This window comes from Danio rerio, chromosome 24 (assembly GCF_052040795.2).
Source record: "Danio rerio strain M-AB ecotype USA chromosome 24, GRCz13ab, whole genome shotgun sequence".
NCBI classification, from domain to species: Eukaryota; Metazoa; Chordata; class Actinopteri; order Cypriniformes; family Danionidae; genus Danio; species Danio rerio.
Window position 1 is genome coordinate 24,276,611 of NC_141044.1, and position 15,548 is coordinate 24,292,158.

Consider the following 15,548-nt stretch of genomic DNA (forward strand, 5'->3'; position numbering starts at 1 on the left):
AAGCCTGTGCCAATCATGAACAAAAACTTCAAAATGGAGGACATATGCTCCAAACACATGTAGCCATTATAAAGCTCAATAAAGAACAGATATTAATGCAAAACATATTTTCTTGTAAAATCAGAGAGCTTATACCCATGCAGATGAGCAGTCTGAAGGAGAAAAGAGTGGAGAGAGAGACAGAGAGAGAGAGAGAGATAGAGAGAGAGAGAGAAGGACAGAGGGGCCCCTGCTGTACTGGCAGCTTTTCCATCATAGTGAATGGAACCAATTATAAATCTAAAGCAATTTCTCCACATTATTCAACAGGAACTCTGTGAGCTTAGACTGCCTTCATGCTCGCCAGCAAAAACCCAGTGCCAAAGATCAGCAAAAGAGGGGGGAAAAAATGTAATAAAAACCAAATGTTTGTAAAGCAATTGTGCCATAATGCTCTGTTGCTTCAGTAAATAATTCTAAGGAGCACAGATACAAGCAAAATTTTACAAAACCAATCAAAATAAGATGTTTAATGCTGAAAAAGAGACTAAAATGTTCTTTAAACCTGGTTTTGTGCGGTTAAGGTCAAACGACTAGTTCTTTTAGAGCCATAGGTCTGGCTTTGGCAGAGGAAACCCTTGTTAGCTGTAAACACCTGCATCATCCGTGACCACACAGTTTGCAGACACATCAAAAGCAATGCCAACCACATAATAAACAAACCCTAAACTGCAAAACAATACAGTAGCCTTTGGCTTTTGAAAGTGTCATGGTGTCCAAAAAGCATAAAGATAAACAAAACACTAAACAAATCCGCAGTGCTGCAGACAGATGTTTACAAAATGTCACCAGCTTCATATTCACCCCCATTCAAAAGCATTGGGTAAGAGACAGTAAAAGTTTTAGAAAGTGCTCAGTATTATAAAATCCTGTTGAACATTCGTTTCATAAAAGTAAACTTCAGCTTTGAAAATAAGAAATGTTGCCTGGGCATCAAATCAGCATATTGGAATGACGTCTGGAGGATCGTGTGACACTAAAGATTGTAGACAAGTGCTTCAAAATTCAGTTATCAAAACTTTAATAAAATGTTTTGTATTATACACTGATATTAAAAAGATATCTTAGTCTGTTTTAAAAAAAATAATTGCAGCTATGTTAAGAAAAAGTGTATCAAAAACATTCTTTAAATCTTACACACCCTAAATGTTTGAATTGTTCTGAATATAGCAAGTCAAATATAAAGTATAATCATTCAGCTCTTCTTAAATCTTAATATAGTTTCAGTCTGAATACATTGTAATCCTGATACCAGACATTTTTGTAAACTGTCAATTATCAAAACCTGAAAGTGTCATATAATCTGCACTTGACAGACAATGAAGATACTAATGGAGTGTTTGTGTGAGCGGGGGGGGGGGGGGTGGCATGTGTGTGACTGACAGCGAGCTATAGCTCTCTAAAGACAAGTTATCGAGAGAGTGTGAACGGTCTTCAAGAGCATCTCCATTACTCTGCGCTTGTCAAACGGTCCTTAATCTTTGTACAAATATCAGCTTTACACACACTGAGCTGTTTGTCTGCAAACAGTCGCTGCTTACTTACCAGGGTCTGGAGTTTATCAATGATCTCACCGACTTGCAACAGACACACTGACACAATCCGCAACGTGCCGCTATGTTTGTGCGTCTCCTTGATGTCACAGACAGCTCTGGTCAAACATGCGCTTGACATGATACAGTTCTCACAATGACCAGTGAAGTGACATGGTAACACATTAGAGAGTTCGTCTCAGGTTTTAGAGTGCAATTAAATATTTCAACAGGCAGTTTAAGGGTTAGTTCACCCAAACATGACATGACAGTTGTGTCTTTGTTTATGCACCCTCATGTCATTCCAAACACGCAAGACTTTTATTCCTTTTTAGAACACAAATGAAGATATGTCTGAGAGATTCCTGTCCCTCAAATGAAAGCCTATTCGCCCCAAACTCTCCCATGTAAATAAAAAGCCTAAATCTGTAAATCATAAAAAATTGATTAGATGAAGCAAGCAATATAAAATGGATTTATTTCCCAATCTCTTCATTTTTGGTGAACAGATTTTCAAAGACGAAACAAAAGTCTCTCAAACTTGATTAAAATATCTTCATTTGTGCTCCAAAAATCTTACAGATGACATTGGGAGAGTAAATGATTTAAATTATTCACATTTAACCCTTTAACATTTAGAGGTTTACCAATAAAGGATTTTTAAAGGCGTTTCACTGCTTATTTATGCATCATATAAAAAGATTTGTATTTCTTCACAGAACCAAACATCTAATCTTGAAAGTACTTCTTTAAAATAACTTTTTCTCCATTTTTAAGAACCTTCTGTGGAATGAAAAGTTTTCATGGATATTAAAGGTTCTGTGTGGTGCAGTTTCAATAAAGAAGCAATTATTTAAGAGAATAATTTTTAAAACACAAATGAAGATGATTTAATAAATATCAGAGAAATTCCTGTCCCTCCGATGAAAGCCTATTCGCCTTAAACTCTCACATCTACATAAAAGTCTAAATCTGTTAATCATGAAAATTTGTTTAGAATAGATTTATTTCACAATATCTCTTTTTTGGGAGAACAGATTTTCAACCATGTAACAAAAAATCTTGCGATTTTTGTTTAAAACATCTTCATTTGTGCTCTGAAAATCTCACAGATTTGGAATGACATTAGTAAATTATTCTTATTTAACCCTTTAACAATTTGCATTCTACAAAAAAGGGAGGTTTTCACTGTGTTTACATAGAGGAAACTTTTTTTTATCTCCTCAAAGAAACTTTCATGGATCAAATCTTGAAAGAACTTGATTTTTCTAAGCATGAGGAATATTTTTAAAAATAACTTTTTAGTAGGGCTGGGCAATTTGGCCAAAAACCAAAGTCTCGATTAATTTAACATTTTAACTCGATTGCGATTATGAACAATTATTTTATTTATGTATTTATTTTTTGCTCTTATAGTTCACTGACAAGTTTTGTACAGTAAATATGATCACATATTTCACAAAGAGTTTTGAATGATAAAGGATGCATTACTTGATTTTAGGATATAAAGGGTTGAAGGAAACACACACTATCTAATATCTATGATTTTTTATTGAACATCAACGTGTGCATCAATTAATGCACACACTGCCTAAAATGAACAGTCACTTGACTCCACACGTGGTAGGGAAAGTAATCTGAAAAATCGACCTGGAAAAATTTGATCAATTATAAGTTCCGATTTTTGATTTCAATTACTTTTCGATTTATTGCCCAGCAAGAACTTTTTCTCCATTTTTTAAGAACCTTCTGTGGAATGACAGGATTTCATAGATTTGAAAGGTTCTGCATGGAACCATCTGTCCCAATAAAGAAGCTATTATTTTAGGAGCAACCAAGAGAAAGTGAGTAAGCAACCTGGATATCCAGGTGTTATTATGTGCCTAATGAAATGGGGAAAGCTCTGAAACTAAATTACCTCCACCAGGTGCGTTCCCAACAGGGACTTAAAACTTTAGAGACGATTATTCTTCACTGCGGGCTAAAAATTGCCTCATGACAGCTGCCATACTTTTGAGCTTGGGATCATTCAGAGCGCGTTTGGAAATAGCAGACTGACACACTGTGCATTCCACTATGAGAAGATAATCCTGATTGGAGAGCATCTTTTACCCGCACACACACACACACACAAACCCGCAGATTGTTGCCTTTAGGGTGTTATGACTACATGAACATACCCGCTGAAACAAACTTGAAAGCCGACCTGGAGGAGTTTTTTTTTATTCTTTATTACGCAGCCTTTTGCAAATTAACAAAAAAGTTACACCCTTTAAGAAAACAATAAGCCTGTCCAAAACCTCTGAGGCAACAAAAACCCTTCATATCCAACACTAATCAGCTCTCTGTTGGTCGAGCAATAAAAATCAGTTAATTATGCTGATGCCAACAGCCTTATCTATGTTTTTTCATTAAAAACAGACATATGTTGCATCCCTGACATCTCTACCACACTGATACCCGATCAGCCTCATCCCTCCCATCTAATATGCCTTTATCACCCTCTCCAAATCCCTAGACGGGCCTCTCTGGCTCAGCTATGGGATACCTGTTACACTGAAAGAATGCGGAGCAGTGAGGGCATGTCATCTGAAATCTGTGCATCCATCTGTGCATAGCTAATAGGCCTTCCCAGCATTATCACCAAATAAGGTCAGAACAGTATGAAAGCCAACAAGATAATCAGACTGGAATCAATTATGGAACAACTTTGATCCACCCGACCACCAATCATCTTGAGCAAAAACCAGCTACCACAGTTTTTCCTCAGATTGAATTCTTGGCATCCGAGTACGGCGATCTGGCTCGCAAGAATCTATCAACTAGCTTGAAACAAATGCAAGGTCAGCCAGCAGAATTCCTCTCAGTTGGCTTGTTTTCTTTTTTTTGGAGAACAATGCAGCACCTGGGATCAAACATTTTTGTGGGTGCTTTGCTGATCGTTGCTATTAAGTCATGGTATTACCATGGTATGACTAAGAAACAACCCTGATGGATTGTATAAAGCAGAAGAAGTGTGCACAGACAATCCAAATCTCAAAAATACATTAGTTAGGCTTTTGTTTGTGTAATTTGTGAGCAAAATATATATCTTACAGATCATAGTTAAGTCTTTCTTTACTTAATTTGCATATCAACTGAACTATCGAGTCATACATAATGTGAATAATTAAGTAGAGATTGTTGTTTTGGTATTGCCGTCACCTTTATTACGCATTATGATTTATTTATTATGGATTACATTGATCTATGATGTAAATGGTTCATTTTTTGTTCTAAAGCAGACAATTGACCTACAAGAAAATGTGTGAATAAAAAACTAAAGCTAGTTTAGCCTTCATAAAGTAAAACTAAACCGCCTATTAAGTATGTAAATTTTATGCAAGAGCTACAACACTGCTTTGTAACTGTTTACAAACAAACATTTAGGCCACAATTTTCTAATGACCAACTTTTTTTTTTTAGATAAAAAAAACATGAAAACACTAAAAAAGCAGAAATCTAAGCATTGATCTAATGTAAATACATATATAAAATTATTTATTTTTGTGTAAATTTGTGTAGATAGTAATGTCACCTACTTGCTTGATGAGGCCTATAAAATCATGCCAAAATGCTTCTTAAATATGCTTTAGCACATCAAAACATCTTTAATGACACTGTATAAGTGAAACATCGATATGAGCAAGCAATCTGATCTGATCAATTAAAGCGCATTTTATGTGTGCCTGAGTTTAGCATTAAGGGGCAAATGAACCTCACACCCGCACCCAAAACGAATTTAACTCACTTGAACTAACGTTAATACCGTCATAAACTTAAAGAAATGTTTTAACAGAAGAAAAAAACTGCAAACACAAAATCTTGAATCCTTTACAGCAATCTGATAAGAGTCCGTCGAAACAGAATAGCTAGTTAGCTAACACCCGCATCATTTAACCAAAATATAAAACAAGGATTTTTCGGGAGATGGAAAACACGCAATACTTTCTACGGGACGAGCTTTCGCATGTGTACAAATGTGCAGTAAATAATCAGAAGTGTAATAGAAACTAGCGTAATTTTATAGAATAGCATGGTGGGGTTCCTAAAAACAAGAGATGTTTTGGGGGGAGGAGAGAGAGACTTACCAAAAACGTGCAGTAGTTTGGAGTTGAATCCACCAGTTTCTCGGAGTTCGACTTTTCCCAACGTTTCCCACTATTTAATCCAAGAAAACTCCAATTCCTCCTCTTTTTCCCTCAAACCGCTACTGCTTCAGTAATTTACTGCTGCAGCAGCACCGACATTTTCTTCGGCTCCCCAACTTCTTGCATTGAAAGGACGTTTTTGGATGACTGAGTCCTGGAACAATTCTCCCTTTTGGGAGGAACTTTTCGGGTCCTCCCACTTTCCAAGAAGGAGGAGGGATCTGAACAATAAAGATTCCTTCCAAAATCTTAGCGCAGTTCACGCTTGTCTCGCCAAAAGAAATGCGCTTTAAAGCTGGAGTGGCGCGTTCGTGACGAAAACGCTTTTGCGTTATCTTGCGTGCGAAAACTGAACGTTCCCAAAGTTACGTGCGCAGGACCCGCAGCCCCTCCCCCTCGCGGTTCTCCCCCGATTTGGTATGCGCTCGTCCCCGCAGGGCTTGCATTGACCCCCGTCTATTGAAGAGACAGTCCCGCAGGCGCAGCTGTGCAGTGTGTTGTGCGGGAAAAGCTCACCATGAGAACCCCTGCATGTGTCTCTCAGAGCCACCAGGTTCATCAATAACCCACCATTCTGTAAAGATTATACCAAGACCTGTTATTTACCTAAACAATTTTTTAAGCGTAAAAACTGCACCAGCAGTACTTAAAAATACAAATGCAATTATTACAATTTGTAATAAATATCTTTTGGTATTATTACCACACACTTTTTTAACAATATTGTTATTCATTTATAATTAATATTTTTGCATAAATATTAGTAGGCCAACCTATACTTTTTAGTTAAGCCTACAAGAAACTATTCCAATGCTGCTTGTACTAAAGTAAAACTTTAGTAAAACAGAAAAAATAGTATTTTTGTAAACTTGTTTATCTGGTTCCTGCAGTACTAATATTACTTACTATTGGTTTCCTACTGTGTAGTACTGGGATTTTTGCTTATTATATTCAAAATACTTTCTATTATTTTCCATACCACCACTTGTTTTTTTACCATACTAATACTATTTTATTAGTTTTCTATTGTAACAATCCTTAATAGTTTCCTGTATTGCTTTCTTCACTTCCTGCCATACCAATAATACATCCTAGTTTACTAATATTACTTCCTATTGATTTCCTACTATACTATCTGAATAGTTTTCTGTACTACTAAGTGTCCTTCATGCTTAACTAATTCTTTATATTAGTCTCCTTTACTGCGTCTGCTCTTCTTTTGTACTTTACTTGCTTATGAGTTGGATATTTACAGTGTTTCCTGCTGTACCAATACTTTTAATTAGTCTACTTCATACTAAAAAGTACTTCCTATTAGTTTCCTTCACCACTGCTTTTACTTCCTATACTAATACTACTTTGTGTAATTTTTCTACTGTAATTATACTACTATTTGCTTCCTGTGTTGCTTTCTTCACTTCCTGCCATACCAATAATATCTCCCAGTCTACTTCTTATTGATTTCCTACTGTAATAATAAATTTACTAAACAGTTTTCCCCACTTTGTCAGTTTACTACTATTGTAAAACCACTTATTATAGCTTCCTTTACTACCAATATTCTGCCTTCTACCGTCCTAATATCACTTCCTATTGATTACTTGCTGTTTTTCTTACTATACCAAAAACAAATTTTTATTATTTTTCTTGACTCCTACTAGTAGTGTTCATACTTTACAAATACTACTTCTTCATATTTTCTATTTCCTTCTGTGCTAATAGTTATTCTTTATTTGTTTTCTGTACAGCTTTCCTCACTTGCAGCTAAATTAGTACCACATCCTATTAGTTTCCTTTACTTCTTCTTCTTCTCCTTAAAGTCCTAAAACTACTGTTTTAGTTCCTACTATAATACCACTACTTACTATTATTTCCTTTAACACTACTTCTGATTTCTATTGTGCTAAAGATCTACTTGGTCATAGATTTACTTGGAATTAATGAGACTCTAATAATAATCACTATCTACTAGCAGTGTTATTTTAATGTATTTTGATCACGATTTGAATTAGATTTATCCAAAGTTTTTTAGTTTAAATTTAAGCGAATCCGCAAATATTCTGCGTTCTAGCCATTTTTATTAGCTATTTGTAGTATGCAAATATTTTCTAGCATCATTAAAACATAGTAAGATACTAAATTTTTAATTAGAAAAGTGTTTGCGTGTCACCTGTTGCTCCTCAGGTGAAAGCTTGACATGTGTGTGAGTCTGCTGTATGGCGATGTGTGTGGTTGCTCTTGCCTGGTTTTTTTTGCATGCCATGTCAGAGCCACATGTTTTTCTTGTTGGTTTGCTTGGCATGAGAGCTGATGTTATAGCAGTGGATGAATTAGACTTCCATGCTTATTAGTTGTGCAGGCTCTCTGCCCATGTGGACACAGCTGCAGTTGACACACCAACAATCAGACCCTCTCCAATTTACACACACGCACACACACAACCACAGACACACAAACACACAGACACACAGACACACACTGCTGGCATGCACACATGCTGTAATTGCTCCGGTAATTAGAGTAACCTCAATACTGCTCATTGTTCAATTATGTCATCAGTCTTAGTATGCAGGTGGGTCTAAGCTATTAACGCTAATATAAAAAATATTATAAAGATATAAATTACACTGCCATGAAATCCAGGCAAACTATTTGATTAGTCAACTCTTGATTTTCATTTTAAAGGAAGTTTAATAAGAAACATTACTGTAACTGTAGGATATATAAATATATGTTAAATAAATATAATTTTGCAGTGTTATTATTATTATTATTATTATTTTTAATTATTATTATTATTATCAGTAGTTTGTTAAAGTAGTTTTTAACCAAAGACTAATATTTTTAATACATTTTTAAGAGTATTTTTTATCAATCAAATAACAGAAAACAAGAAAACATCAGCAATAAGATGGAACCACAGTGAGCATTGCAGGTTATTTTGTAATAAAATAAACAAAAAAAATAAAACAAAACAAAAAAATTTAATATTAAATTTAATTGAATCACTGGAGGTTTAGGTGTGATTTGAAAACTGTTAGCAATCAAAATAAAATAAATAAAATAAAATAAAAATAATAAAATAAATAAAATAAAATAACTTTATATCACTGGAGGCTTTGTTGTCATTTGAAAACTGTTACCAATCAAAGTAAAAAAATTTTTTTAAATAATAATAATAAATAGCAATTATAATAATAAATAAATATAAATTAAAATAAAAATAAAAAAAATATTTTATTTTAATCACTGAAGGCTTTGGTGTCATTTGAAAACTGCTACCAATAAAAAAAATAAATTAATAATAATAAAATAAAAAATAAAAATAAATAAATAAATAAATAAATAAATAAATTAAAAATTAAAATAAATAAAATAAAATGAAATAGTTTTATTTTAGTCACTGGAAGCTTTGTTTTCATTTGAAAACGGTTACCAATCAAAATAAAATAAAATAATAAAAATAATAAATAATGCAAAATAAAAGAAAATACAAGAAAAGATATTAAATAAAATTAAATGAAATACAATAAAAATTCTTATTAAAAATTAAAATTAAAATAAACAAAATAAAATTATTTTATTTCAGTCAATGAAGGCTTTGGTGTCATTTAAAAACTGTTACCAATCAAAATAAATAAATAAATAAATAAATAAATAAATAAATAAATAAAATACAATAAACAATAAAATAATAAAATAAAATATAATAAAAATATTAAAATAGTTAAAATAAATTTTAATTATTTTATTTTAATCACTGAAGGCCTTGGTGTCATTTGAAAACTGTTACCAATCAAAATAAAATAAAATAATAATAATTAATAAAATTAAAAAAATAAATAAATAAAATAAAATAATTTTATTTTAATCACTGAAGGCTTTGGTGTCATTTAAAACTGTTACCAATCAAAATAAAATAAAACAAAAAAAATTATAAAATAAAATAATATTAACATTTTTTAAAATAAATTAAATTAAATTAATTCACTGGAGGTTTTGGTGTCATTTAAAAACTGTAATAAAATAAAATAAAATTAAAAAAAATATATATATTGCTGGAGGATTTGGGGGCGACGCAGTGGCGCAGTAGGTAGTGCTGTCGCCTCATAGCAAGAAGGTCGCTGGTTCGAGCCTTTCTGTGTGGAGTTTGCATGTTCTCCCTGCTTTGGCGTGGGTTTCCTCTGGGTGATCCGTTTTCCCCCACAGTCCAAAGACATGTGGTTCAGGCTAAATTGTCCGTAGTGTATGTGTGTGAATGACTGTGAGTGTGGATGTTTCCCAGAGATAAGTTGCGGCTGAAAGGGAATCTGCAGAGTAAAAATGCGCTGGATAAGTTCATAGGTTCATTCCGCTGTGGCGACCCCGAATTAATAAAGGGACTAAGCCAAAAAGAAAATGAATGAATGAATGAATAAATGGAGGCTTTGATGTCATTTGAAAATTGTTACCAATTAAACACTCTAGTTTATAAAATAAATAAGTATCATTACTATACTCAACATTATGGCGTGCCGTGATAACAAACTACCTGTCCTGTTCGACTAATTAGATGCGTTTCAGGTAACTTTTAATAAGTGATATCTGATTTAGACTATAATAAGCTGTAATGTTTGTTTTTACTCAAATAATTCCACAACTGAGCGGCAGCAGAAGAAGAAGGCGATGTCTGTGGCTTGTCTTTTGTGGTTTTTCTGAAGTTTATAGGTGATGTACACGGTTTGGCTCTCTGACGACGGAGCTGCGGATGTTTGGAAGTGTGTACGTTATGCTGGAATTTATGGTTCACGTTCGGCATGTGCGGCTTCAGTCGCAGTGCAAATATATGTGGGTGCATCTGTGGTTTGAGACTGTTTACTCAAAAAGGATTCAGCATTTGTGTATGCTGCCGTACACACAAATCCTATATATTTATTAGTAAAATGCAACATATTTATTATATTTTCAGGAACATATACATCAATTCTAGTAGCAAAAACTAAAACTATTACTCATTAGAATAAACAAAAAACATCAATAACCATTTATGACCACTGTAATTATATTTATTATAAAAACCATGATTTGCACATGGTGTCTCTGGACCTGCTGTGGCAGAGACAGCGATATTTTAATGATTTATAAAGGGATGAATCACTGTCTGAGCATCTGAGATTGAACATTGCAATCAAGGTTTTTAATAGTTTCACAGCAAACTGTGAAGAGTACTGTGAACTGAACTGTGAGTGTAATGAGTTACAAAGTAACTACAGTAATTAAATTACTTCTGCACTGAAAAAAGTAATGGGTTACTCTTTATCTTTAGGGCATTTAATTACTGTTGAAAAGCTCTTGCCATAAATTATGTAACTAAATTCAACAGTTGTGCATCAAACAGGTCAGAGAAGCAGAATATATTTCAATTATTTAATAATTTTTCTTGAGTTTAGTCCCTTATTTATTAGGGGTTACCACAGCATGAACCACCAACAATTCCAGCATGTTTTTATGTAGCGAGTGCCCTTCCAGCCACAGTACACATACACCCACACTCTCGCATTAACACACACTCATATGGCCAGCTCATATACCCAATTGACTTATAGTGCATGTCTTTGGACTGTGGGAGAAACCAGAGCACCCGGAGCAAACCCACACAAACAGGTGGAGAACATTCAAACTCCACACAGAAATGCCAACTGGCACTGCCGGGACTCGAACCAGCGACTTTCTTGCTGATAGGTGACAGTACTAACCTCTGAGCTACCGTGCTGCTCCTATTTCAATTATTTGTACAACAAAATTATTTAAATTCAATGAAAAATTCAGTTAAAGGTTACATTCATTAAGACCATTGCAGAAGCTCAAGACACAATGAATTATTCTGAATAAATTCAGAGAAGCACTGTAATTGTGCCTTTGTTGTTAAACAACAAAACAACAACAACGAGTTGAGTAAGACATTAGTGACAATATATGGTATGAAATTAGTAATTAGTAAGTATTATTAAAAATTACTAAAAAAGGAATCTGCTTTGAATTTGGTAATTTTTTAAATATAATGTTTCGCTTTTTTGTTTTTTTTTGCAGAGTAATTCTATTTACCAACTAAAGATTGTGTTTTTAAAATGTTTAATTGTTATTTTTATCATGTTTTACTATATAAATTTAGTTTATTTTATATTGTCTATGCATTAAGATTTATAGGGATCTTTCAGCCCGATCTCATGAGGAAACAACTATTTTACGTCTTGTCATTTTAGTGGCTAATTCATACGAATTCATTCATTCATTTTCTTGTCGGCTTAGTCCCTTTATTAATCCGGGGTTGCCACAGCGGAATGAACCGCCAACTTATCCAGCAAGTTTTTTACGCAGCGGATGCCCTTCCAGCCGCAACCCATCTCTGGGAAACATCCACAGACACATTCACACACACACTTATACACTACGGACAATTTAGCCTACCCAATTCACCTGTACCACATGTCTTTGGACTGTGGGGGAAACCGGTGGACTCGGAGGAAACCCACGCGAAGGCAGGGAGAACATGCAAACTCCACACAGAAACGCCAACTGAGCCGAGGTTCGAACCAGCGACCAGCGATCTTGCTGTGAGGTGACAGCACTACCTACTGCGCCACTGCCTCGCCATCATACGAATCCAATCATATGAAAATGTACGATTTAAAAAGAGGCACCCAACCCAGCCCCTAAACCCAACCGTCATTGCGGATGAGCAAATCGTACTAAATTGTATGAATGAGATTGTAGGAATTCATGCGAATTAGCGACAGAATCAAAAAGTTATGAATTACCGTGAGATGGTGTTAGGATTTTTGGTATGGAGTATTGACTTTACTTTGCAGATATTGATGGCGTGGATTTTCTGAGGGATGTCTGCTCCACGATGGAGTAACATATGCTTTCTTATGTTTTTATAATTATTAATAAAGTATTAATAAGGAACTCAAATAAGACCATTTCAATTTGGTCATGTGATTGGCCCATGAACATTTTCTGCTTGTTATCATACTATTTCATAACTGTAACAAGAGTTGATTCAATCCTATTTACACGTTAAAACAGCTATCATAACAATATTTATCAATATCTGGACCTTTTTGTATTCTCGGAAAATATGGAAATTAAAAATGTAAAACGGGAAATACATTAGGACCACTGTTATTGTTTACATTCCTCAAACTGGTCTATATGATGACCTTAGTGTCATCCGACTTCAGAGTAAAACTGGAATAATATGTGTGTGAATGCTTTTCTGCATGTCAGTTGATTTGTTTCCTGAGGATCTGCCAGCCAGGATAGAGGTCATGGAGACCTCTTGAGTGGACCTGGACTCTTAAAGAATTGGAAACAACTGTTTCCTGAGTTATTTGCCATTTTAAGAGATAAATCTTAGTTAACTCCTTCGTATGTAAGCTGCCAGTTTGGATGTAGATTGTACCGGTTTTTAACCAGCTTTGATAAGACTTCTGATAGTACACTCAGCCTTGGTTAAGAAGCAGATTGTACTTTATATGTGTGTTCTATTCATTTTCGGACCACTTCACATGTCTGGGGTCATCTCTGAAGGGGCTTTCTGACATCCGTATGCTTGAGATACTGAGATATTGTACACACGCACATGAACATTTTCTAAATCTATCTGTGTTTTAACTAATCAGGTTAGAACACCTATATGTATGACGCAGTTAATTACGTTATGTAGGAGTATAATTGTTGATGTTTTGAGATTGTAAATCAGAGCGGCATATATGAACTCGAGAATTGAAGCTGGCTTCTGCATGATGAAACTATCTCAGTAAACTTTCTTATTATTGAATCTCTGACTCCGGCTCTTCTTCATCTGTCAGACTGGTCATTTATGGGTTCAAACTGTAAATTATCCTTACAATATAGTAATTAGAAAACCAAATTAAATTCAATTTTAATGACGTAATTAATAATTACTACTTTTTTCAAGTGACTTCCCCAACACTGATTGTGAATGTATATTAAAACACTGTACAAAAAGGCTGGGCTGTTGCATCCCAGAGTTGGGACAAATGTTGGGCTATTTTTTTTAATTAATTTTAAATAACACTTTGTAACCAGATGTTGGGTTACAATAACCCAGCATTTAATATAAATAATCCGATAGAGCATTTAAACCCGGAAACTGTGACACGTGACACCAGACTTAACAAGTGGATAGAGAAAGGAGGATTTTAGGCCCCGGGTGCCACTTTCCCTCCTTGCCCTTTGCACCATAGGCTGAATTAGACGCGGACAAAAGCCTTTGTGGCCCTGCCATGAAAGGGCCATTAACCATGCTGCTGTTTCATTGGCCCGAGCCTGCAGGAGAGCGGCCTCCCAGAATACCTCTGGCCCAGCGTGCATCATTCCCAGCATGCACTGCTCTCTCTCACCAATACCTCCATCAACTTCACAGCTTCATAATAAAGGCCAAGGGATTGATATGTAGATGATTGCAGTGATTATAGAGGATGTGTTTAAAATAGCAGGCCTCTTGTGGCCTGAGGCTTTTCACACTGGTCGCTCAAAGCACTGCAGTGTAAGGCAGTTTTGTCTGATAAATGTGTTGTTAGCATTCGGGTTCATGTGTGTACACGTGTGTCTCTGGAGGAATGCTAGGAGTCTCAGGGTTTAATTTTATTGGTCGAAATGAAAATGGGTGCCGTGACAATGACCTGCGGGTATCACATCTACTGCTGACCTCACCAGCTGTGCTACTTCCTTAGAGCGACTATATTAAGATCCTGTCAGAGCTGCACAATTGTACACTTACAAATTACTTACACGAATGTACTCTTAAAAATAAAGCTCTTCTCTGGCATTGAAGATTCCTTAGAATCTTTTTATTCCACAAAAGGTTCTTTACAGTGGAAAAATGTTCTTTAGATTATTAACATGTTTTTTTGCCACAATGTACAAAGTTATTCTTTGAGAAATATTGTTCCAACATTCACTTACAAGTTTTTTTGGGGACCAAAAAAGGTTCTTCTATGGCACCACTGTGAAAATACTGTTCTTAAGCCTTTATTTTCAAATATTTCAACATAGATATGTAAAAATAAAGGTTACCCTATAGAGACGCAGGTAGTCCCAGTCAGTTTTTTTTAAATAGTTTTTTTAATAAAGGAAGAACAAGGTGAAATAATACATACAAAGATTTGACAAGACCTTTTTATTATTTTTTTTCCCATGAGAAATTAATAATAGTTAGATAAACAAAATATTTACAATCACAGAGTTTTAATAGTACCGTGAGGAAGTATTTAACATAAATGATTTATCATTGAGTTTGATTGAATTATCCTTTTTTATATAATTATTTTTTAGGGATTTTCACCTTTATTGGGATAGGACAGTAGAGATTTTATAGACAGGAAAGTGTGAGGAGCAGAGATAGGGGAAGGATTGGCAAATAACCTTCGAGTTGAGAATCGAACTTAGGTCGCCGTGAGCACCTTGGTGCTATGTGTCAACGCAATAACCACTAGGCTATTGGCACCGACAATTGCATTATCCTTTTAAGCATAGATCTTTTAATTTCCTTATTAGTATTAGTTTGGGGGAAGTATTATGCCTTTTTCAAAGTATGAGATCATTGAGTGAAACTAAAGGTAGTTTAGTTGATTTCCAATCTAGCAATATTCTAATCTGAGCCATACGACATGAGGCATAAGTCCCAGTCAGTTTTAATAACAGTTCAAAATAAATGAGCTAAAATAATGAGTAAAAAATAAATAAAAAGTACAAAAAATAAAACAGTAAAAGAAAATAA

The 15,548-nt window shown here is 34.6% G+C and overlaps 2 protein-coding genes across 10 annotated transcripts in view; both read right to left on the reverse strand.

The window, feature by feature from the left end:
• The window catches only part of vipr1b (vasoactive intestinal peptide receptor 1b), a 738,286-nt gene that overhangs the window by 520,102 nt on the left and 202,636 nt on the right, over positions 1-15,548 (reverse strand). The gene's annotated exons all lie outside the window — the stretch shown is intronic.
• Positions 1-15,548, reverse strand: part of boc (BOC cell adhesion associated, oncogene regulated) — a 95,747-nt gene that overhangs the window by 44,689 nt on the left and 35,510 nt on the right. For 2 of the 5 annotated variants that reach the window (XR_015524310.1, XR_015524311.1), the window contains exon 1: positions 5,702-5,910. The exons of 2 other annotated variants lie outside the window; for them this stretch is intronic. The gene's annotated coding sequence lies outside the window, so the exon portion shown is untranslated. 5 annotated transcript variants of the gene reach the window in all.